Source organism: Phacochoerus africanus, chromosome 3 (genome assembly GCF_016906955.1).
Source record: "Phacochoerus africanus isolate WHEZ1 chromosome 3, ROS_Pafr_v1, whole genome shotgun sequence".
Classification (NCBI taxonomy): Eukaryota; Metazoa; Chordata; class Mammalia; order Artiodactyla; family Suidae; genus Phacochoerus; species Phacochoerus africanus.
This window is the reverse complement of record NC_062546.1, coordinates 129,573,544-129,594,593: the sequence shown is the minus strand read 5'-3', so window position 1 is coordinate 129,594,593 and position 21,050 is coordinate 129,573,544. Positions and strand designations below refer to the sequence as shown.

At 36.4% G+C, this 21,050-nt stretch overlaps 1 long non-coding RNA gene across 1 annotated transcript in view; it reads right to left on the bottom strand.

The window, feature by feature from the left end:
• LOC125122201 (uncharacterized) overlaps positions 1-21,050 on the bottom strand; it is a 119,552-nt gene that overhangs the window by 7,491 nt on the left and 91,011 nt on the right. Inside the window, exon 4 of the long non-coding RNA XR_007133727.1 lies at positions 12,660-12,776. This is a non-coding gene — a long non-coding RNA (uncharacterized LOC125122201). The remainder of the gene's footprint in view (positions 1-12,659; positions 12,777-21,050) is intronic.

Here is a 21,050-nt window from a genome sequence, read left to right as displayed (position 1 = left end):
GAAGCAACAGATGAGATTAGAGAAATAAGTAGTGATTGTGGTGGGTGGGAGTGGTAAGGATGTTTTGGAGGTAAATTTTTTTTTTGATCAGAATTCTATAAATCATTGCATAATACCTGTTCTTCTTATGACAGAATAACAGCTTTTAAAGAGTTTTTGTCACATCTATTGTTTCAAGCAATGCAACAGAAAAAAATAGTTTATATCCATAAAATTTTTAATGAGGAGTTTGTAAAGTAGGTATTATTATTCCCACTTAAATTTGTAAATACTGAGCTTAGGGAGGTTGAATTCCTTTTACAAGTTCATGAAGAAAGTACATAACAAAATCATTCCTAGGATTAAAATGCTGGTGGTCATATTTTTAAATTCACATATCTTCTATCACTTTTCACAGCCTATAGGCAACTTCAGGTTGCCTCTTCTCAGCATTTGACCATTGCTTGAACTTTTTTAGCCCAGGTTACAACCAACTCAATTAGTGCACTAGAGGAGACTTTGTCTTGCATGTATTTTCCAACTTGAATTATCTTAGAGTTTGGTTTACTAGTATTAGAAAGCTTAAACATTTTCAAGAAAGTATAACTTGGCTGGTCTTTAGCAGTATAATTCAGTAGGTAGTGGGACATATTCAGAGTATCATAGGAAATAATAAAGTTGAAGTTTAATTCAGCCGATACTTCCTCTTCTGTTAGTAGCCCCCAAAAGTATTACTACTATCATTTAGAATAGGTTTTTTTTTTTTAGTATGCATAATATTTCACGTGTGAGGCATAGCTGCCACCATTCTCTAGAAAATAAAAATGATTATTGGAAGAAAAATTTTTGATAATATTGCAAAATGTAAATCTCTTTACTCCAATTCAAATATTACCTGAAAGAAAAGAGCTGTAGAAATAATGGTAGATCAGAATAAAGAAAGCATTATTCTAATCTTATATTAGGCATATCTGGAGATTTTATGTTTAAAGATAAAATGGGGTGGATCCTAATTAATCCTCCCTTTAAAAAATTTGTAGGTGAATTTCATAGACAGGAAAAATATCAGCCAAATTTATTCTGTAATTCTGAAGTTTTTTCTAATTTTTTAGCTTTTAAAATTCAATTAAAATCTTATTTTTTAAGGATTTGTAAATATTTGTAAATTCTTTATCATATCAACTTATAATACTAAAGATGGGTGAGTAAATATAAAGGATTAAGTGTAAGAAGTTATTTCTTTTTTTTTTTTTGTCTTTTTGCCTTTTCTAGGGCCGCTCCCGTGGCATATGGAACTTCCCAGGCTAGGGGTCCAATCAGAGCTCTAGCTGCTGGCCTACACCACAGCTCACGGCAACGCCGGATCGTTAACCCACTGAGCAAGGGCAGGGATCAAACTCGCAACCTCATGGTTCCTAGTCAGATTCCTTAACCACTGAGCCATGACGGGAACTCCAGATGTTATTTCATTTTTAATTTCTGTGAGGACCAGCAAAAAGCTATATAGGTTAAAATTACCTCTACTTTTTTAAGGTCCTCCAATTTTTTAAATGAGCAAAGCTATGGCTTTGCAAATGGAAGGAAAAGTGAATTTACTAGCAAAGGTTCTGGCTATTTTTCAGTTGTGGCTATCTTTCAGTTGAATTCAGAAGGCTGTAATCTCAAGGAGTTTGGGTTGCAGCTAGAGGTTTAAGTGTTACTAGTGTTTAGAACACAGTCTGTAGACGGTGGTTGGAACCATGGATGTAGATGAGATTGTTTATAGAGTATTTGTAAGATGAGAAGAAAGTTAAAATGCAGAATTTCAGAAACAATAACATTTAAAACGATGTGGAAGGACAAAGAGGGTGGGGCCTAAGAGATGATGAAAGACATGGCTGGAGAGATGCATGAAGACTCAGGAAGGAATGGTTATGAGAACCAGAGATGAAGAGCATCAGATAACAGGAGTATCAGCAAACACTGCTATTGAATAGCAGCTAATTGCACGTGACAATGAGTAAATCATTGGTGACCTTTAGAGATGCCGACAGGTTTGGATGAGAGAGACTTTGCCCTTACTTTAACAACTAGTTTTTATTCACTGCCCTAGGGGTCTTTACAAGCATCAGGTTTTATAATAAATATTTAATGCTTGAGTGCAAAACAATTTCCTATTATACTGTAAATTAAAGACATCTCTCCAGTGATTGTAAATCAATCTACCATGCAGATTATCCAGTTAAATATTTTCATCTTTGGCTAATTTTCCTAATTATTTATCAGATGCTAATTCCATACCTCAAATAACTTTAATGTTTTTTAAATTATTGACTTCCAGAGTCACTAGCACTTAGTAACAAATGTCTAATTCATGTGAAAGGCCAGCCTCACATCTGTTCCTTTTTTGTCTCTTCTTCCACTCTATGGAGGCTCCCTACATCCTTGCCCAATGGCTTAGGGCAAGAACTGACCTGGGTGTAGGGCTGACCACTCAACTATATAATTTCCCCCTTAATCTTTAACCTAGTGAACACTTTCTTTCTCTCCAATCTTTTTTTCTTTCTTTTTCTTCTCAACTGTATTCACCACATTCAGCTTTGTCTTTCTTTGCCAAGATTTTTCTTGTTCACACTATATTTCTGGTTCTTTCTATATTTCTCTCCCTATCTCTCTTCCTTTTCTGTGCTTTTTCTTACTTTCCTTGGTTTCCTTTGACCCTGTCAATTACCTCAATAGTATTCGTTAAGCATAAAATTTCCACACACAAAAAAATGAAAGATACATGTTTTGAAATTTCTCAATTACAAAAGCAAGTCATATCAATTTCTAAAGCCTTGTGGGGCTCAAGAAATTCTCTTTAGAATTTCCACTAGCACCATTATCAAAGTAGTTGCCAGCATTAAAGATAAATTAAACTCAAATATTTTTATGATTCTACCATTGTAATTACTTATAATTATATTTCCAACTGGTTTTATAGCACATGTATAATAACTGAGTAACATTTTGGGCTAAAAGAGTTGGGCTAAGATTGCTTCAGAGATGAACTATTCCATTTATAACATCATTTCTGAGGGAAAATGTGCACTGAGTTCCTAACAACTGATTAGCAAATTAAATTTTGGAATACACCTGCTTGTTAGCAAGGAACTGCCTGTAATTAGGGAGGTAAATCTGTTGGGAAAAAAATCAAATAGGTGAGCCAAAATGCAGAAGCTTGTGTTGAGATAAGAGAATTAGTGTATATTTGTGTATCGCATGACAGTTTCAAAGTGCGTTTATACACATGCGCTGCTCTGAGTGTCACAACAACCTTGAACGCTAAGCAGCGCAGTGTTTTCTGATATATAAAATGTGCAGATGAGAAAAGTGACACAAAAGGGTCAAGTAACTTTCCTAAGTCCAGGCAATACCTGGCTAGATGGAACCAGGTCTTCTCATTCAAAGTCTTCCCCCGAATGGCTGCCTTTTGAATTGAGGTCTGTTTAAGATTTTAATTGAAAGCCAGAAGGTTTTGCTGCTGCTGTTGCTGCTGCTGCTAAAGAAAATGTCTGAAAGCTAGCCACTGCACTGAGTGAAAATAGCCAGCATGATCTTCCAGAATGGGGGTTAGAAGTCAGGTTGAGGAATTACTCTCTAGTATTCATTAGAACCTTCTTTCCCTAATGCAATCGTAATTCTGAAATGGAACAAGTAAATGCTGAACTCCTACTATGAGCTGAACACTTTGCTGGACTTCATTTCATTTAATCCTTCTGAAAAGTCTCATGAAGTACTGTTATTATTCCCATTTTACTGTGAGGAAACAAAGGTTCAGAAATGTTTTGTAACCTGCCGATGGCTCCCTTTCCTGTGAAGAGCAATGCAATAATTTGGCTAACTTCATAGCTTGTGTTCTTATTTACAACTCACACTGGCTACACTGCTTTCCTTTTCTTTGGGGATGCATTATTACACTCTAAAAGAATGAAAAAATATATACACAGGTTACTTTCCAACCCACCTGGGTAGACAGAGGTTGCTGTGCTGTACAGACTTCAAGGTGGCAGGATGAAGGATCATGCACATGAAGTCTATGTGAATTGTGTCCCCTGGAGTTGGGCAGTGTGAAGGCTTCAATAATTGGTCACAGAGCCCTTAGGAAGATCTGCCAAACCAAGAAACTCTTACATATATTGAATGATTTTGAATTGAGATTCTGCAAAAAACTTTGATATTTTTAATGTTTTTATTTTCATTTTTTCTTTTTTTAAGGGCCACACCAGCGGCATATGGAGGTTCCCAGGCTAGAGGTCAAATCAGAGCTGTAGCTGCCGGCCTATACCACGGCCATAACAATGCAGATCCGAGCCATGTCTGCTACCTACACCACAGCTCATGGCAACGCCGGATCCTTAACCCACTAAGCAAGACCAGGGATCCAACCTGCATCCTCATGGATGCTAGTCAAATTCATTGACCACTGAGTCACGACAGAAACTTCAATTTTTTTTTTTTGTCTTTTTGTTGTTGTTGTTGTTGTTGGGAACTCCAATTTTTTAATTTTTTAATTTTATTGTCTTTTTAGGGCTGCATTGGTAGCATATGGAGGTTCCCAGGCTAGAGGTCAAATCAGAGCTGTAGCTGCCGGCCTATACCACGGCCATAACAATGCAGATCCGAGCCATGTCTGCTACCTACACCACAGCTCATGGCAACGCCGGATCCTTAACCCACTAAGCAAGACCAGGGATCCAACCTGCATCCTCATGGATGCTAGTCAAATTCATTGACCACTGAGTCACGACAGAAACTTCAATTTTTTTTTTTGTCTTTTGTTGTTGTTGTTGTTGTTGTTGGGAACTCCAATTTTTTAATTTTTTAATTTTATTGTCTTTTTAGGGCTGCATTGGTAGCATATGGAGGTTCCCAGCCTAGGGGTCGAATCAGAGCTGTAGCTGCAGCCACATCAATGAGGGGTCCAAGCCGTTTCTGCAAACTACACCACAGCTCATGGCAATGCCAGATCCTTAACCCACTTAGTGAGGCCAGGCATCGAACCTGCGTCCTCAAGGATGCTAGTTGGATTTGTTTCTGCTGAGCCAAGACAGTAACTCCAACTTTGACGTTTTTAGTTGACTAGATTCGTGTGTCTCAATTTTGATTTGATGCACAGACATGAGAAGCATCTCTAGTTACGAAATGCAAAAAAAATAGCCAACTCCTAGAAGAAGATATTAATTTTAGAATATTTAGCCTTTTCCCTGTACTATCATTTGGAGATACGGTAATCATAGCAATATTTCTTTCTAGATGCTATCCCCCCGTCATGCAATTCCAGGGAGAATTCCACCATGGCTCCTCATTCTTTCCTCTTTCCCCTTTCTAAGTCTAAGCTTTATGTGAACAGCTATTATGAACTGTCCATCCCAAAACAGTTATGGCTCAGCTCACTTTGTGCTTTGGGCAATATACTGGGTAAACTGTGTCAGGGTGGGGATGAACACATCTTCTTTTCCAGATCTAGATTCCCATTATTTCATACTGCATATTACACAATAGTCTCCAAATGAATATCATTATATCTGTTCAGAGTGGGGAGGATCTACCGCAAGCAACAGAAAGAGAAGATAGTGAGGATAAGATGCAAATTGGTTCACTAGGAATGAATAGGATTCAAACAAATGGAAAGCAAGAGATGTTTGGGGCAGAGCATGATCAAATTACAAGTTCAAAGGAAGGGGATCTGCAAAATGTATTCTTACAATTGTGAGAAGACTGCTCTTTGTTGTGAACCAGTGTTTCATCGTGAGACAAAAGGAGAAAGTTAAATTTGGGTCATATTTCAGAGTGCCTTATATATTGAATTACTGTTAAATAATAGCAACATCTCAAAGCTACTGAATGCTCACTGTGATCAGAAATCTTTTCTAAATACCTGTTTCAAAGATTTGAATTTAACGATAAATGTATGAATGGAATATATCCCTATTTCACAGATTGGGCAATCAAATCTCAACTAGATTCATAAACTGGTGAGTAAGCAACAAAGCCAGGACTTAAGTAGTATGGGCCCATGGAAAGGTTTGAAAGGAGAGTGTGACATAGATAAAATAGGCCTATTGGAATACTCATCTGTTAAAGATTATCAGAATGAATCAGATGAAGGAAAGACAGAGAGACTAAGAGGCAGGCAACCTCGGGAGCCTAGGCCTGAAGTGTAAAGAGCTTGAACGAGAGACAAAGCTATATTTGCAAATGGGAGTGATGAAGAAAAAGGAGCCAGCATGAATCCTAGGTTTTAACTGAGAGAACTGTGAGAGAATTAATTAAAAAAAAAAAGGCATTGGGCAGGGAGAAGCTTTGAAGGCAAGAGAAGTAGTACTAGTGGCAATCAAGTTGGTATTAAATCTGAAAATAATAATCAATGGCAGAAATCATAAAGGGTTTCCAAATAACGGTAAATGCTCTAGTAACTGGACACAGCCTTTGATGCATTGTTTTAAGGTGACTGGAACATATTAGTGACAGATTGGACCACTACTATGGTGAATAATTGTAAATAATTGGCAGAAGAGGTCACTAGCATTTTCTTTCAGATAATGCTTGTGTGTGAATTTTTCACACTTCTGATTCAAAATCTTTTTTGCCTACAGACTGCTCCTTGCAGAATTATGACTCTGACATCAATTCTTATATCACACTCTCCACATGCTGCTATGACAGCGTTCATTAGATTTTGTTGTAATAGTTTTTAACATACTTATGTGTTTACTAGACTCTGTGCTCCTCAAGAACAGAAACTTTGTCTCAATCATTCTTGTATTTCTAGCAGAGATAAGCAACAGTGAGTGTTTAATGGTGATTCTACAGTATATAAGGACACATTTTTTATCACATAAATAAAATGGAGTCCAAAGAAGTCTATTGTGTAACTTACTAGTTAAATTGGACTCAAGTTGCTGTCAAAACAGTGCTCCCAGGAGTTCCCATTGTGGCTCAGAGGCTTAAGAACCTGATGTAGCCTCTGTGAGGATGCAGGTTTTTTCCCTGCCCTTGCTCAATGGGTTAAGGATCCAGCGTTGCCACAAGCTATGTAGCTGGTAGCTGCAGCTCTGATTTGACCTCTAGCCTGGGAACTTCCATATGCCACAGATGTAGCCTTAAAAAACAAACAACAACAACAACAACAAAGTGTTCCCAAATGAAACAACCAATAAAGAGATGAATAAGGTAATGTTATGATAGAGCTGTCATTGGGGTACCCTTCAAGCAGATCTTATAGGGGTAACTGGTCCTCTAATGATCCGTCTGCATTTTGTATAGTTAAACTGACTTATTTTACTAACTTCTAGATAATGGATTAGTTTTTGCGTCTCCTAAGATACAATTAAGTACTAAATTCTGAGGTACAGCCTATATTTGATATAGGACTTAACGGACTATATGAGTGTATGTGGGTAATATATGATAATACATGTAAAATGCTTTATAAAATACTTAGAACAGAGCCTAGCACAGACTAAGCACTATATAAAGTTCAAATTGGTATAGATCAAATTAGAATCCTAAAGGCTTTGTGCATTATATCATTTAAGATAACATTTTCTGCTGTAACAAATTCAAAACAGTATCAGTGACTTAATGAAAATTTCTTTCTTGCACACAAACAGTCTCATGTGAATATTCCTAGTTGGTAGCTGGCCTTCCACATGATCTTTCTGAAACAGATGACTTTGTCATCTTGCAACTGTACCTTTCTCCAGGGCCTCTTGCTCATTTGCACTTAGCTTATTGATGGGAAAAACAGCATGAAGAAGACACGCTCACTTCTCTTCCCCTTATCCCCAAAGTGGCAAGTGTTATTCTACTCAAATTCCAATGGTGGGAACTAGCCACATGGCCATGTCAATATAAAGGGAAAAGGTGGATTCTAGACTAGCTGTGTGCATAGGAGGAAGAATAAATGCATTTGGTGAAGAGCAGACCAGTCCCTGCCAGTTTTGATCCCACTCTTAGAATGCACTTATCTCTTCCCCAAAGACACAACCCAAATTCTATCCAGTCAGCAAACCCTGTTTGAAATCTAGAACCTCTAGGTGAGATGGAGTGTTCTCTCTCTTTCTCTCCCTCTCAGGTCCAAATACAGCTCTTGCTGTTCTGCTGGCTTATGTTGAAGACAAGTTATCTCTGCTGCCTCCCAGAACCACCTCTGCCATCCAGCACACAGCAGTGGGACAGAGAGAGGGTAACTGCAGTGACAGCTATACATTTAGAAAGGCAACAATGAGAAATAAAGAATGTGGGGTCTCATTATTTCAATGATAAAGTCCAAATGAGCTGGTAAGTACCTTTGCCCCATCAACAGGGAAATTCCTTTATAGTCTCTGATTACACCTTCTGGAAGATTCTGTCCTCTTGTTCATTGTTCCCTTGGTCTCTCAAAACTAATGCCCTCAGTTTTGGGGAGCTTCTTCCATATTCTCTTTGGCCACATGTCAAGAGTATGTTAGACAATATATTCTCACTTGGGTGTTAGATAGTTTTCCCACTTCATAATTCTTCAAGTTTGGGCTTCTTTAAAGTTCAAACATTTGATTTGTTGCTGATGGTGTCTTTTTGGGGGGATAGGGGTGGGGAGCAATGCCAGTCCCACATACATTTACTCACTTTTTTATCTGTTCTGTTTCATTCAGGTCTACATGCCAGTTATTATAAACAAAGATTCTTTCTTTCTTGCTTTATTTCTTTGCTTCCTGATCGTTATTCCTCTCTACTTTAACTTAATGACTTGGGTGGGGAGATTGCATGGTTAATCTTTGCTATAAGAAACAATGAAATACTTTATTCAACTAAGAAATCTTCCCTGGCTGTTATGCTCAAAGCTTTGTTCAAGCTTATCTGTCTTACTATTTTGGTGTCCCAGAATAAACATCATTTTCAACTAAGTAAAGCTTTTGACTCTCTATTTTCCTTAATTTCTACCTCAAAATGAGCTGATTCTTGCCTGAAATCTCTCTTTCTTATAATACCTTGCTAACAACAGCACAGAGTAGCCCATAATATTCTGACATTTTCCAACAACTTCCTTAAAAGCTATAGTCTCAGGAGTCACATATTCTGCCTTTCAAATGGTCACAGTTTTATCCATAGAATAATGCGAGTTTCCAGCTGCTCAGCCTGCTATATCTCTTTTCTTCATTCCTGTCATCTGACTTCTAAGCCAGTGCTATACATTTTATATATGTTGTTATAGCAGAGTCCTGTTCCTGGCAGGAATTTCTGTTTTGAGTGGGGTAAGTAATTTTAGTTGTTATAATAAAAAAAATCTCCAAGTAATAAAAAGTCTCCAAAATTTCAGTAACTCAAAGGTTTCTTGCTGAGCAGATGTTTTACTTTTTCCTCTAAAGAATGATCCACTCCAGCAGAAAGCATCTATTTCTTGTCCATGCATCTTTGGGTTCTATAGACAGGATTTCCCCAGCTTGAAATTACTTGCACCTTCCTTCCTATTAAATTATATTCTATATAATGAGAGTTCTTGTCACCCAGTAGTCCATGGAAGTCTTAGACATGTGGACTCAAATTTGACAAAGAATGGATGAAATGGCAACTGTCAATCTCTGGTATGTCTTAACATTTTGAAATCCAAGCTCTTTAAAGATGAACATAAAAATTTTATACTCTTCCACCTCTTATCTCTATTAGTACCAACATTTTGAAGTAAGAGGTGGATCAGTAATTATGCATTCCATTATTTTTCTGTGCATAGAATGAAATTTTGACAGATGAAAGCATAAGAACTGAAGGAAGGAGGGGGGAAGAAAGGGAAGCAATAGCATGCTTACTTGCCTGACTCCTTAACCAGACTCTAAGCTGCTTCCTGACAGGGCTTTATCCTGTGTTAACACGGTGATTGCCCAGAGTGGGTGTGCCTAATTCATTTTCCTTGATGTGCGGTGAGGAATATGGGATCTGGGCTCCGAAGTCAGATTGTCATTGTTTAAATCCCTCCTCTGTCAGTTGCTGTGAATCTTGGGCAAGTTATTTAATCTTTCTGTGCCTCAGTCCCATCATCTGGAAAACTGGGAAAATAGAAATGCTTATATTATAGGCCTATTATGAGACTTAACTGAGATAATAAATGTAAAGGGCTGAGAATAATGCCTGGGTCCAGGGTAAGCTTTCAGTAAATATTAATCACTGTTTTGAGATATTGCATAGTGTGGTGATTGAAAGGAGGGTCCAAAGTCAAGCTGAAGGCTTTTTTGTTTGTTTGTTTGTTTGTTATTTTTGCTTTTTAGAGCCTCACTCAGGCATATGGAGAGTCCCAGGCTAGGGGTCAAATCAGAGCAGTAGCTGCTGGCCTACACCACAGCCACAGCAATGCAGCATCTGAGCCATGTTTGCAACCTATACCACCGCTCATGGAAACACTGGATCCTTAACCCACTGAGCAAGGCCAGGGATTGAACCCACCACCTCATGGTACTAGTCGGATTCATTGCCACTGTGCCACATGGGAACTCTCAAGCTGCATTCTAATCTCTGTTTTACTCATTCCTTCTAATTTTTATGAAGTGCACTCAATTTCTTTATGCCAGTTTTTACATGACAAACATTCAATAAACACTAATATTATGTGACTAAATGAATGAGGATTTAAAAGGTAAAATTAGTCCAAGGTAAGTAGTTAAAACAATGCTGATTCTTACATCTGATTTTGGTTTGGGACCTTGTTTTTCACATTGATACTGACATGAAATGCTCCCTTAGATGTGCCTAGTTTTGTAAATCAGAGAACAAGCCAAGTATTATCTTTCTTTTCCATTGCCCAGCCCTCATACTATGCAATTCAAATGATGAAAAGTCAAAAAGTCAGAATGAACCCATATCAGTACACCTCATAGTGAAACCCAGCAAGCATTTTCCTAGTTATCCAACTCTTAAAAACAGAAGTATTTGGGAGAGGGATGGACTGATACCATTTTATAGAGAAGGAAGAATTAGATTTAAGAACTTTGCTGTTTCACCTATTACATTACCCAAGAGAGATAAAAAAGTAAAAAATATCCTAGGAAACTACATGGCAGTTCCTAATACGAAAGACTCCTAGTCACTTATCACTGTTTGCAATAGTGTTTCATAGTTTCTGACAGTATAAAGCTTGTTTAAGGAAAAAAAAATAGATACCACCACCCACATTTTGTCTGGAGTTAATATGTATTTTTCCACTTGTCAGAGTGTGGGAGGCTCTCTGTTTATATAATTACAGCTTTCAAAAACCGCTTAAATAGACATGGGTAAAGACGTGAAATTGCATGTGGAATGTTCGGATGACTCTGAATCTGTTGGGTCTATGGGATTTTCTTAGAAAAACTGAGATGTTTTTTCAGCTCTCACTTGGATGGAACTATGCTTTGCTGGAGGTTCAGAAACAGCTTTTCCATGTTGCTGACAATCCTGACAATGGTCCTGATGAGTTATGTGTGTAAATGTGTTCCCCAAACCAAGTGGACCCACTTCTGTCAAGGAGATTTGGAGAAGAGCAATGAGCTCTGTCTTTCCCTGCAGCCTGGGGCATGGTACATCCAAGGAGATCAGAAGGAAGGAGGCAAACCCTGACCAAACTTGCTACTCTTTTTCTTCTTTCTCTAATGGGCTATCTTTGTATCATGTTAAGAAGTGAAGAATTTGACAAGAGTAGGAATGAGGAATGAATGAGAGTTCTGGATGAAATTGGGCTTGTGTTTGTGAGGAGTGATTGGTCGCTTCACTCACTTTTTTGAACAGGTAAAAATAATTTGGACATCTTTTTCAAAATTCCGTTTCTTTCTCATGCTTCATATTTTAAAATTTGTTTTTTGTTTCTAAGCAGATTTCCTCAGGTAAATCGAGATACAGTAAAATTCACATTTTAAAAGCATACAATTTAGACATTTGTATACATTCATGAAGGCATCACTAAAATCAAGAAGTCAATATATTCATCTTGTCTAAAATGTTTTTTGTGCCCCATTTAAATCCTTCTCTCCTGCCCCTCCTTGTCTTTCTGCCTCACCCCTCCCCATCACAACCTCCCCATCCTCTAGCAACCCACAGCCCTGCTTTCTGTCTCAAAAGACTGGCTTGCATTTTCAAGAATTTTATAGAAAGAGAATCACACAGAATGTATTCTTTTTTTGTAACAATTCTTTCACTCAGCATAATTATTTTGAAATTCATCCACCAAATTGTGTGATTTAGTTCTTTCCTTTTGTTGAGCAGTATTCCATTGTAGAATATATCACAGTTTGTTTATTCACTCATCCCTTGATGGACATTTGGGTTGTTTCCAAATTTTGGCTGTTACAAATAAAGCTGCTATGACATTTGTGCACAAGTCTTTGTATGAATATGTGCTTTCAACTCCTTTGGGGTAAATAACTAAGAATGGAATGGCTGAAACACATGGTAAGTATATTGTTAAATGTTTTAACATTCTTCATCTCTATCTGATCCTCAGGAGTCAGGCTCCGAATATCCTTCCAGTGACTCCCCATGAGATGAGTTGGAGTTTGCCTCCCAGGAAGCATCCCACAGCATTAACGCTAACGTTGTCCACCTGGGGCTCCCTTCATTCCCTGGAGTTACCATAAGCCCAGGAGGACCCCCTCAGTGCAGTGCTCTTCAGGCCTGGGGGAAGGGTGATGCAGGCAAAATTGAAATGCTCCTCTTACCTTTATCATGTGGTCCTTCTCATTCCTTGTTGTCTAGAAGGCCATTTCAGCATCATCCCAGGTTCTGAGATTTTCATCTGCTTACTTTGGGTCCAGTGTGCTCTTCTTGTTCTTAGACTGTAAAGTTGATTCTGCGGTTACTGTTTGAGATTTCACTTTCTTCCTGATATATGGGGATTCAATATATGGGGATTCATCCTATTAATTTTCCTCTACTCTAGGTTACTGCTAAGCAGCATCCTACAAATGCTGATATGTTTTATTTCAGTGTTCATTAGTTCACAATACTTTCTAATTTTTATTTTAATTTTTTTCTGTAACCCATCCAGTATTTAAACATATATAATCTATTTTCTAAATACTTAGGGCTTTTCCCGAAATCTTTCTGTTGTTAATCTCTAACTTTGTCAGAAAACATAGTTGGTAGGACCTGAATATTTTGGAATTTATTGAGATTTGTGTTATGGTCTATAATATGGTCCATCTTGGTTAAAGTTTTATATGTACTGGAAAAGAACGGGAAATGTTGTAGTGTTACTTGGAGTGTTCTACAAATATCAAGTAAGACAAATTGATTGGTTTTTTATGCCTTTTGATACATACAAAAAAGAAAGAAAAGCATTGCAATATCTGATTATAATTGCAGATATGTCTATTTCTTATAATGCTATTACATTTTTGCTTCATGTATTTTGAAGCTCTATTGCTATGTGCTAAAATGTGTGTACTTTTGATAAAATCACCCATTTATCACTAGAAAATAACTTATAAAAGTTTACGGTAATATTTTTTCATATGAAACTTGCTCTGTCTGACATTAATACGGCAGTTCTAGTTTTATTGGACTAATGTTATCTTGGTATATATTTTCCTATACTTTGAATTTTAAGCTAATTTCATCTTTACATGTCAGTGTCTTTCTTGAAGGGGGCATAGAGTTGGATCTTATTTTGGTATACAATCATATAAACATTATCTTTTAACTGGGTACTTAAACTCTCTGTGCAATGTGCTTATTTATATAGTTAGGTTTGAATCTACCATCATGGTACTTGTTTTATATTCATCATACCTATTCTTTGTTCTCATTTTCCTCTTTTTTAAAAACTTTTTTTGGGCTAATTAAGTACTTTCGTAATTTCATTTTATGTCCTTCTTTATCTCTTTATGAAAACCTTTGTTTCATTTTTTAGTGCTTGGTTTAGGGTTTATTGCATGCATTGTTAACTTATCACCTGATTACCTTTGAGAGAGGATATACTTTATGTATACAATAAGAAACTTAAAGCAGTAAACTTCCATTTCTTCAGTCTTAACATTTGTGGCTTTTTTGTCATAGCTTTACCTCTAAATATGTTATAAATTTCATATAAAATTATTTTGTACAAGTATTAGATTATCTTTTTAAAAGTTTTAAATCATAAGAAGTAGTTCACATTTATTTTTCCCTACAGTTACTATTTATTGTGATCTTTATTTCTTCAGATAGATCCGTATTTCCAACTAATATCATTTTTCCTTCTAATTTAAGAGCTTCCTTTAACATTTTCCATACAGCATATTTTCTGGTGGTGAACTTTTTCAGCATTTGTTCATCTGAAACCGCTCTTATTTTGTCAGTCATTTTGAAAGATTTTTGTCATTGGGTATATAGAGTTGAATAAGCTGGAGGTGTTTCTCCTCTGTCTTCTCACTGATAATGTTTCTAAGAAGAACTATTTTGTTCTTTTTTTGTGTAACATTTCTTTGTTCTCTAGCTGCTTTTATGATTTTGTCTTTTTCACTAGTTATTAGCATTATAGTTACACTGTGCCTTGCTGTAGTTTTTTTCATGTTTCTTTTTTTTTTGGGGGGGGGTCTTTTTAGGTCTGCACCCATGGCATATGGAGGTTCCCAGGCTAGGGGTCAAATCAGAGCTGTAACCGCTGGCCTACGCTACAGCCACAGTAATATGAGATCCGAGCCATGTCTGTGACCTACACCACAGCTCACAGCAACACTGGGGCCTAATCCACTGAGCAAGGCCAGGGATCAAACATGCGTCCTCATGGATGTTAGTCAGATTCATTTCCGCTGAGCCACAACAGGAATTCCTTTTCATGTTTCTTAAACATGTGTTTGTTGCACTTTTTGGATGTAAGTTTTTATAGTTGCTATTAAATTAAACAATCCAGCCATTACTTTGTCAATTGTTTTCCTGCCGTGCTCCTTTTTTTGGAGACTCCAATTACATGTTTGACTTTTTGAAGTAGACTCACAGCTTACTGCTTACTAATACTCTATGATAATCTACCTGTTTTTTGTCTGTTTTTTTCTGTGTTTCATTTGAGGTAGGTTTTTTTTTTTTTAAATGCCTTCTAATTTTCTAATCTTTTCTTCCACGATGTCTAATCTATCTTTTATTTCTAAAGTTGAACTTGGGTGTTCTTTTCATAGAATTTATTTCACATGTTCAATATTTCCTCTACATTTGTTAAACATAGGAAATATAATAACTGTTTTACTGTACTTTTCTCCAAATTCTAGGATGTGTGTTAATTCTGGATCTATTTTGATTGGTTTTTCCCCTCGTTATATGTCATATTTCCCACTTCTCTGCATACTTGATAATTTCTCATGGATGCCTGAGATTGTAAATTTTACCTTTTCTTGTGCTGGGTATTTTTATGCCCCTGTAAAGATTCTTGAACTTTGTTCAGAGACACAGTTAACTACTTGGAAGTTGATGTTTTCGAGTATTGCATTTAAAGATGCGTTTGACATGACGAGAGCAGTATTAACCTAGGGCTAATTATGTCCTACTATGGAAATGACACTCAACTGAGTACCAAATGTCCCAAGAATTATGAGATTTTCTAATATGAAGCTGGTTGAACCAGCAATATTCATGTGCCCTGTGTGAGCACTATTTCTTCTAGTTACTCTTACCCTAATCTTGGGTAATTTCCTTACATGCATTCAATACTCTGCTGAATGCTTGAGGGGAATCCTCAGGAGATCTCTAGAGTTGTCTGTCAAACTCACTTAAAACTATAAGCTGGAAAAAAGGCAGGGATAACTTCATTTATTTCCCATCTCATGGAGATCATTCTCCACACTGCCTGACACCCTGTGTCTTACAAATCAGTGTAGAAATGGAAGAACAATATTCTACTTTTTTCTTTTGTTCCCCTATCATTTTTCAGAATATGAATTTTTCATAGTTTGACATGATTTAACAGATTACCTACCTGGGTCTCCTTATTTTCAGAGGAAAATCTTGTTCCAAGGACTCATTGCAGTAATCCTCCTTCTGGGAAGAAGGAGGCTACTGTTTATGTCTGCAGCTGTTTCATTCTAGCATCTTGGCTCTACCAATTTGGGGGTTCTTTCTTGACTCTCATGTAGGAGGACAATAGTCCCTCTTTGAAATGTTTCCACTAAATTTTCCATTTTAGTCATTGTACCAAGATTTTTAAAATTTGCTTGTGGGGAGTCCAACCTTCTTCCAATAGTATTCCCAGTATGAGCCTAGCCATCACTACCTCCTCGCTTCTGTTGCAGAAAAAGTTTCCCCCTGTCACTTTCTGGTGCCTGATTTTGGTTTTATGATCCAAGGTACAGGCAGATGCTGTAATTATTTTATTGCTTTGACTTTGACTTAAAAAGTGAGAGGAGCAAGTGCTTTCCTTCTGGACTGAACATGAATAGTTTCTTTCGAAGTCCTTCCATACAAGGCTTGGGAAGCTTGCTGGGCCCAAGGAAGGCCTGACAGCTGCCTGAAACTCCCCTTCCTCCAAGAGACATAATTCACATCCATTACTCATAGAAGAAACTTTTGCTCTGGCCACCAAGTCAAAGTCGTATTTTACAATTCAACCATAATCAGTAGCTCTTACATGAAGAATTATCAAGGACTTCCTAGGCCTTAAATAAAGTGGTAATTTGTTCTGATTTGGCTGTGAGTGTTCCTTGTATCGTGCACAGCGTGTAGGAAGATAGCTTAATATGACTATTATTGCATCAAATCCTCAAGATTAACCTCCAAAATACCATGGTGTCTACCACAAGACATCAAAGACATTAGCCTAAGTACTGGGCTTGTTCCAACAGATGCATAAATGGTCATGATGCTACCTGTACTCTCAGGCTATTCATAGTCTTAGACATATTGCTCAGTCTATCAGACAGCATTATACAGCAACCTCTGAGTAACAGGTATATATCAAAATCCTGGGTGATCTATTTGACCCAAACAATGTTCCTATTATTGTACATTTATCATTGAATTTACTATCAGAGAAAAATCAGATGGCCCACATGTGAGAGAGGAGTAAATTTGCCAAGTTCTTGAAAAGGTATACATAATTGTTTGGGAAGGCATTTTTTTTCTATCAAAGTGACCAAATAAAGATTTTAGTTTTTCTTTTGCTTGTTAAAGATGTTTTTCTAATTCCTCCTTTGAAATGCAAAGGGAACTAACATCTAAGATGTATTGTTGTTTTATCTGAGAGGCAAACTTGTATAGAAGAAATGGCTTCTGAAGCAATCTTTTCTAGATTCAAATCTTGGCTTTACCACTAATGAGTGGTATGACTCAAGGTAAGTTATTATGCCATGGAAGATTATTGTTAAGATAGAAAGAATTAATACATTTACATACTTAAAACAATGTCTAATAAGCATTAGCTATTCTTATTGTTGGAAATTTTAAAAAATATGATACATTCAAGGTGAGTAACTCTAATACTGGCTTAGAAACAACACAATTCAAAATGATTTTTAATTCTAGTATTTATCTGTACTTTTTTTCCTTAATTTTAACAGAGTCAATATATTACTTTGACAAATTTGAAAGAGGCTTTCTGTGTCTGCAGGGACTCAGTTCTGCAGTCTGAGCTATCACACAAAGGCAGTGTGGCTTAGGCGTTCACATGACGCCTCCTCATATTCTTTTGCATTCCTGCCAAAACCATTTAGAGATAACAAATCAGAGTTGAACAGCAGCTTTCTAGACACAATTAGATGTCAAATTATTACTAATTAAACTCTTGCAGTTATGGTTCAAATTAAAATAGTTTATTGTTCGAATTAAGGTTTTTATGAATAACTAATATACAGCATTTCCTTATAGTAGAATGAGCTCTAAGTCTGCTCACAATATTGACCTTATGAATATTTGTTCTCTTTTTGGGGTTGTTGTTTTTAAGGAGTCCTATCCATATAACCACAAACCAGAATCAAATGGTCATATTAAGTATATAGGAAGAAGAAGATTGAATGAACTGACGAATCAAGTTTTTTTTTTTTTACACCCGTAGTACAGGATGAAAATGAACTCCAACTAATTTGGACTTTCTTTCAATTGTATTGATTCTCCTATGAAGAGAAAATGAGAATTATGTTTGACTTTCTGAAATGTGTATTTTTTTAACATTATAGAAACCCTCAGTACTGTTTGTCAATATTAATTTTAAAGTGCCCTATTCCCACTGTATTGTGCATAGTGCCATTTCGAAAATTAAACTACATGTCATATCAATTGCTTCTGTCCTAATTAGCAGGAACCATGAAGTTTTACACTATTCATTACGTTATGGGAATTAATTGCAAAATATTTCTTGACTGGTAATTGATTTACTAGAGTTAATGTGAAGCTTATTTTTCTGTGAGTTCACTAGGAAGTGGAAGAAACAATGACTTTGGGATTTTGACAAATGGTAAACAGGCCAGAGACATTGGGTTTTTGTCTTGAAGCCCTCTCTCCAGCAATTATATTTTGTCTACCAGCTGAGACTACTCAAAGTGAAAGACAGAGCAAGCGCACGAAGGCGAATTAGTTGGTGAAAGAAGAATGCGGTTCTCTAATACTTGAAGTTATTTCTAGTCTCACTATGAGCTTTTAGTTTAGATACTCCCTTTTCTGAGCTTTGCTATTCAGGAATGCTTTTTCTTCTAAGTTTGTATCTTTCTAGTTTTGACTCTATTACCTACTGCTTAGCATATTTATATGTGGAGAATTAAGATTTATAATCAGTAAACATCCTCGAAATCTGGTTTTATATATTGATGCATTTGGTTTTTTTTCTTCTCCTTCAACAGATCACCTTTTTTGCTTTCATAAGAGAAATGGAACTTTAGATAATAGTAGAATGGCATCTGCTAAAAAGTACTTTTTTATACAAACAAGGCAGAAAAGCCAGTAATTTGCAGAGATGACCAGGCATGTTAACTTTACTGTGTCTTTTCTGCTTAAGAATTCAAGGCAAACTTGTCAGTAATAATTGCCAAAGTAATTTTTAAAAACCTGTGATTCCCTCTTCTATTAGTTTTAATAAAGAGTCACTGCTCCCTAAGCTTGCTTGGTGAAGTATTACCTATAAGTAAGACAGAAGACAAACATGTATGATATTGAAAGCTGTAGAAAGTAGGTCCCTAATGATGGCAATTAAGATGTAAAAGTTACTTTTTAAAAATAATCAACCCTAAATTAAGTTCCTTTTGAAGACATAACTTGAGTCCTTTTGAAGATAACTGAAACTAGGAGTGGGCAACTGGTTTTTCATCTAAACTAGAAGCAGAAGTTTTGCTCTGATGAATGGCAAAATTGTGAACTAAAGGGAAAAAGACTCCACAATATCTGAATCAACCCAATACAGGTATCCAGTCACTGACATAATTCATGTAGACAATATCTTTTATAATATAAATATATCATTATTGAGATAATATAAGAACAGTAACTTTCTCACTATGTATTGAAGTAGGAGTGAAATCATTGTCTTATTTTTTTAAAATGCTTACATTCCTCTGGTTAATGATAATGATTTACATTTTTAGTTAGATAATTTAGATCTGTTCTGGAACTTGTCAGGTTTATGTTGTTATGACTATAGAACTTAAGCCATTATGCTGGTATTTGGGCAAGTTCAATATCCATTTAATCAACTTACCATATTGTGCTTCACTGTGTATATAGGAAACACAATATGATTTGCAGTGCTATAATTGTTATAATAGGCAATTTTATGGTGGTCGAAGTAGAAACATAAAGCAGAACTCTGAGACTAGATTGAAAGAATAACTGGCCTGCAAGCTTCCTGGGTAAGTAAATGAATGAGTGAATGAATGAAGGAAGGAATGGATGCATTGTCTTTATTGGGTCAGACTTGCTTTCTAAAACCTCATGGAAGCTCCCTGAAATACATCTTTGATATGAACACTGGATGCTCTACAGAGGGTTGTGCTCATAGTGGATTAATTTGTTATGTTAGGTGCATGCAACTTGAGGGGGGTAATAAGTCAGATGCCACCCAATGCTTACAGAACTTGTAAGGAGAAAAATTCAATAATAAATGATTCTGTGTCAAATGTGGCTAACAATGTATGAAGAAGTTGAGATGGTGCCTAATGTAAGGAGACCAGGAGAAGAAGAGGAGGCTAGTGAATCTGCTGTCACTAAAGTCATGTTTTACAGCTTGACTTTTTCCTACTGCCATGCAGCTTAGGAGGAAAGACATCAATTATTGTCAACATGTCATTCAATTATTTTTTTTAACCATCAGCTCAGAGAGAAATCATCTCAATGTCAACGTCACATTTTGGGAGAGATGGATGGGAAGAAATAATTCATGTTTGAAGGCAATCGTCTAAATTTACAGCTGTATATGATCAAACAACTATTGACGCTTGAGAGTTTCCAATTGCTGGTAATAGACTGGAAAAAAAGATAATGTGTTTGATCGATCAGCATGAACAAATTTCATTTAGGGGATCAATAACAGTTTATACTTGACAGAGCTGAGGGACCACATTTATTTTTCCCTTTGATTGAATAAATGTTTTCAATGGGACTGCAAATGTAATGCAATCCTAACCATTTCTTAACTTGAGGCACAGCTTGGGCTGAGGTGTTATTGCAAGCTAGGTGTATTTAAAACTAATATACAGCAAAGTGGATAGCCAGAGGCTGAAGCAGTTGAATGAAACTAATGTACAGTTTATTAAAACATAACACATGGTAAGACAAAGGTTTCATTTTCTTGGTGTCGAGCAATGGGAAAAAAGGGAAAGAGACATCCCATTTCCTGGTGCTAAGCTTTTTTGAGTTCTGTTTTTTTTTTTCCTTGTCTCCCTCTCTTTTTATGGAGATTAAATCCTTCAATGAATGAAATAAATTATGAAGAATATTAAATAGTAAAATAGAATCAAATACCTGTGACTGATAACCCCAGGGTGAATCTCTTCATAGCACTTGCAGCATGACCTGCTCTGGCATTCTGTATACACATCTGGCTAGCTCTTTTCCCCTAGAACCATCTTCCTACTCAATACAGTACTTAGCTCAGTAAAGGTTTGTTGAATGAATAAATGGTTGAAAAAATGCCTACTGATAGTGATTTCCCACCAAAG